We start from the raw sequence: 5,251 nt of genomic DNA on the forward strand, positions 1-5,251 counted from the left end.
CTTAACCAAGAGAGCACAGAGGTGTTGGGTAGATTCTTTAACTTACACCCAGGACATGGAGGTTAATTCTCCCCCTGTTGTCTTCAGTTGGCCTGATAACTGTGTGCTGCTGTAACTCTATCTTACTTCTTTATTTTTGTATCCAAGGCGCTTACTCTTTTCCCTCTAGTTGTGTGTGATCCACTTCGTTAGCTTGAAGAGGGGAAGGGACAGGTAGAGCTACAGAGGCAAAGAACACAGCTGCTGATCCTGACAGCTGCTGCCTCTGTTTCTGAAACTGGGAATTAGCAGAATTGAAGAGATTGGATGGAATTAGCAAGCTGTTGGACAGACCCTCTGGGAATCAGCTCCTGTGGAGCTCCTACAGATGGGGCTCTGGGGAGGGGGCCTCTTGAAGACCTCATGGGAGAGCACTTGTCTGGATCAGCTGGAGCTTGCAGTCGCTGTCCCTGGAGCTCAGGGCGCTCAGTTTTCCCAGCTTCATTCAGTTGTAGAATCATTTCTGACCCTCCTCCCACAGTAGACATTTTCCTTCTTTTCGATCACCTGTGGGAAAGTAGTTATCTTGATCAAGGAAGCATGAAGGGCTCTGACATTTTAATTATCGTCTGTCTTCAGAAACAACAAGAATAAGAAGAAAAACAAATCCCCTAAGAGCTACCTGCTGGAGGGTTTTGCCAAGTATCACTTTTACCCCCACCTCTCCATGTAGAGTTAAGCAGGTCTGGGAGTTACAGGGGGAAAGAAGGCTACAGAAATGTTCAGCTGTATGAGGCCAGGCAGCAGAGGGAATGGGATTAGTTTCCCAGGGCTGGGGAAGGTCTGTATGTGTGTGGATCTCAGACAAGTCATACAACTTCCTTTTCCTGCTTTCTTCCAATCTGAAAAGAGGATGAATACAGACCTTACCGGTTTGAGGACTTACTGTGTACACAAAATATGCAAATGGCCCTGAGCCTAGACTATCTCATAAGCTCTCAGACACTAGGCAGTGGTAGTAGGTGCCTTGTTGAGTTATGTTTTTCTGTGAATTTTACCAAGTTCCTATCCACTTTCCTGTCCTTTCCTCTCTGTCTCGGCATGTTAGGCAGGGATAATGCCTTTCCCAAGATGCCCACAAATTCACACCTGAAACCCATGAATACATTGTGTATCATGGCAAGGAATTCCATTTGTATCTGGCTAATGAGATGATTTCCTGTGGATCAATTCAGGAAGGGCCAATCTAGTGCAAGATTGTTAAGAAGACAGGATCAGAGCTCTGCACGGTGGCTGGCTTTGAGGGTAGAGAGAAAGGGCAGCAAGTCAGGCCATATGAACAGCCTCCAGACAAGGGAAAGGCCAGGAAATGTTTTACTCTCGAAGCCTAGAGAGGAGGACCCTGCCAACAGCTTCATGGTAGCTCTGTGAAGTCTGTTTAGATGTCTGACCTCCAGAACTAACTGTAAAAGAATACATTTATTCTAAGTGTTGGAGGCCATCTGCCTCAGCTGCAACAGGAAATGAGAAGATACTCACCCTTGCCTGATGCTCATAAGTCTGTAGGAATGCAAGGGTCTCACACATACCTCACTGGGTACATGTGTTCTCAGGTCTCAGGGAGACTAGAAACAACACGAGGCTCAACCAGGACTTGCTATCTAACGGGGGCCATATGTAGACACATGTGAAATTTATGATTCAAGTGAGTTGAAAGCTACAGAAAGCCAAGCATTGAACCTCATGCCTGTAACCCAGCACTTAGGGGCAAGTAGAAACATTTGTGGTGAGTTAAAGCCAGCCTGGGCTCCATAGTGAGATTTTTTTTTTTTAAACTCAAACAAAAACTCACAAATCTTCACTCACTCCAAAAGCTGGTGGAAGAGGCCTGGTATTCGTTGTGGGTGTGAACTTGAGGGGTTTGTTGAGAACCTGACGATTCCTAACTTTGAGATTCATATGAAAAGAGTTGTGTGTGCTTTGTGATCTACCTATATAAGAATGCAGCCAATGGGACTTTGTGTCATTATGGTTGACGGACAGGTAATAGAGTAAGGACATGCCCTGACTCTATTGCTTCTCAGCTAATAGCCCTTAAGATACATCACTCCACCCTATTCAGCTACAAACCATAAAAGACACCAAGAGGAATTTTATAAAGATTGAGACACGGCTTATGAATTTGGTAGTCAGAAACTTCATAAGCTGTTTGGGACGAGAAAAGCAATACTTTCCATCTAATCTATTTTACAAAAATGGGTATCCTGTGCCCAACTTTATAGCCTAAGGGTTAATATGAGCACCCTCTGGCTTGTCCGGAGGCCACAGGTAAAGCCCTGGATGATTTTTGAGGAGTCTGTTAATTATAAGCAAATAACTTCCCTTGTACAGCTCTACATTTTGGTAAAACAAACAAATAAACAAATAAACAGAACATGGCACCTTCTAGAAAACACTCTAGGTTAGAAACCATTTGCCCAGGATTACAGGCTAAGCAAGTCATAGCTGTGGTGGGGGAGACAGGGCTTGTGTGGTTATGGCTAGAAGGAACTTCACAAGCACTGAGACTTGGAATTGTATTTGGTGTCCATAAAATCTCAAGGAGTGTAGGTCTATGTCAGGGAACTATACCCTTAGCATTGGTCTTGACAAGGACAGATAAGATCCCTCCGCCTAGACCCCATGCCAGTGTCTAAGGGTGACGTCATTTCTATGTCTGTTTCTTGACTGATCTGAGAAGAACTTCATGAAGCCCTGTTGGCCAGTGGTCACTCTGGGAGCATCACTGTAGTCCAAATCTACTCCAGAAGGCTGTCAGAAGTAGCAAAGGAATTGGAAACCGAGTCTGGCAGACTGTAGAGCAGTGGTTCCTAGCCTTCCCAATGCTGCGGCAGTTTAATACACTTCCCCTTATTGTGGTGACCCCCATCTCTAAAATTAGACTGTTGCTACATCCTAACTATAATTTTGCTCTGCGGCTCTTTTGATTCGGGATTTCATTTTTAATTTGTCATAGGGTCTCGTGTATTCCGGGCTAACCTCAAATTCACTAAGTGGCTGAGGATGACCTTGAAATTTGGACCTTCCTGCCTCCATTTGCCTAGTGCTGGGATAATGGCTGTGCAGCAATATTCCAAGCTGATGCAATGCCAGAGATGAGACCTGGGCTTTAGGCTTTGTGCATGTTAGGAACCACTTAACCAGCCCAGCTGCTCCTCAGCTCTGGTTCGTATCCTTCCTCTCTCTCTCTCTCTCTCTCTCTCTCTCTCTCTCTCTCTCTCTCTCCCTCTCCCTCTACCTCTCCCTCTAATCTCTTTCCACGTCTTTGGAAGATATGCTTGTCACAATATTCTTTCAGGGCCTGGCAGAGAGTAATTGTCATCGTATTAATTTATACATCCCTTTGTGTATCGAGCATATGAAGAGAGTGTTCTAGTACAACCTGGAGAGCACAATAATACAGAAGCAAGCAGGATCCTCTGGGACCAAGAACACCAGACTCATCGCAAAAGAAACAGGGAAGGTTTCAAGGCAACGGAGAGACCACAGACAGTTCTGCCAGCTGAACGGCACTGAGCTACTTCCTGTCATTTCAGCTGCTTAAACCACTTCATCTGTCCCTGCCCAACTTAGTGGCTTGGGTCATCTTAAATCCTAGAGATGTCAAGAGGCTGAGTGAGACATGCAAGATGTAAGAAACCCTGGGGACTGAGAGGATAGACCATGACCAATGCTCTCTCAAGAATCTGGGCTAGTCCCTTCCATCCAAATGTTTCCACATGGGACCACATGAGCTGCAATGCCAGCTGGTCTCACTGGGTAGGGAGAGCAGAGCTTCTGGTTTTTTTCTTTTCTTTTCTTTTTTTTTAAGGAAAGCCTCCTGAGTTTTAAATGCAAGTCCCTTATTCACCTTTGAAAAGTAATTGTTGAGGAGCTTAATTAACTCCTGGGCAGCAGCTGGTGGACGCTCTCTCAACTTTCCTAAGGATTTGTTCAGACTAACGCTCCGAGGTATCCAGCTGGGGTCTCAGACCTGGTCACTGTACCCCATGACTCCAGCACTGACTCTCCTTTTGGGCAGAGTAATGGGCTCTAGAGTGAGTCCTGCAGGACAGACTTTTACTCTAGGAGTTTGGAAAAGTAAACGGATTTCAAAGGCAATAGAGCACAGAAGTTCCACTGCTCCTTAGCACTCTGTGCTTCCTACTTGACTACGGTAAATCATAAAGCTTTGTGATGCCGACCGACGCATGGCTAATACGTACGTACACTTCACTTTAATGGCTTGACTTCTAAGAGCAGGACCACGTTAGGAGAATTCTTTAGTAAGTGACACTTGTGTCCTAAAACGTTGTACCCTTATCAAACTTAGTGCTGTCACTAAGATAAAATGATTCAACTTAGCACCTCTCCTTAGATTTGTTTTTTTTTTTTTTTTTTAACAGATCTTGCCTGAGTTTATTTGTAAGAACAGCATAGGACACTGGTCATCTGCAAATAGTGTGTGGGGAAGTGTGTCACAGCAGTCCGTCTGTCTTCACACTGGCAGGAGCCTTTTCTATGGGGCCTTCACAGGGGCCTGTGTACCTTTGGGGGCCTGAGCACCTTTGGGAGCCTGGGCTGGAGCTGAAGCCTGGGCCTTAGCTGGAGCTTTGGCTCCTGCCTTGGTTTGGACTTTAGGCTTCGGTTGGCAGAGCCTCTGACCCTTGGCCATGTAGCTTCGAATCCACTTCCCAAGCTTAGGGTGAGCGATGAAAGCCAGCCGCTTGAGTTTGGGGCCTTTTGGCATCTTGGGCTTGATGGCCTGAGGCTTCACCAGGGCCTTGATGGCCTCTGCGCGCGCACTCACTGCCTTTGCATTGTTGGCCTGCATCTTCTTCAGGCCTTTCTTGTTGTGCTTCTTGGCAAAGTGCATGTTCCTTAGGAACCTGGGGTCAACCCCCTTAAGAGATTCGTATCTTTGCGACCCGGTTTTCTTGATGCCATTTCTGTGCCATTTGTGGGACTGGTTGTGTGTGGTGTGGTTCTTGGACTTGGCCATGTCTGCACGGTAACCACCGGCTCCCGCAGCGCCTGAGACGGGAAGAGAAAGAGAAAGGCCCCTAGATTTGTTTTTAAGCTAAATTTTAGGAGAAAGAAAAGTTACTCTAAAATGTATCCTGCTTTTAGCAGATGTGCATGCCCATGCATACACCACACACACATAACACAACACACACACTCATACACACAGTCATGCACACACTCATACACACAGTCATGCACACACTCA

At 46.0% G+C, this 5,251-nt stretch overlaps 1 pseudogene; it reads right to left on the reverse strand.

Annotated features, from left to right (window-relative positions):
- Nucleotides 1-4,407: 4,407 nt before the first annotated feature.
- On the reverse strand, nt 4,408-5,051 carry LOC110284337 (large ribosomal subunit protein eL29 pseudogene; annotated as a pseudogene).
- Nucleotides 5,052-5,251: the final 200 nt, after the last annotated feature.

Source organism: Mus caroli, unplaced genomic scaffold (assembly GCF_978045245.1).
Source record: "Mus caroli unplaced genomic scaffold, Mus_caroli_1 scaffold_18, whole genome shotgun sequence".
Lineage (NCBI taxonomy): Eukaryota > Metazoa > Chordata > Mammalia > Rodentia > Muridae > Mus > Mus caroli.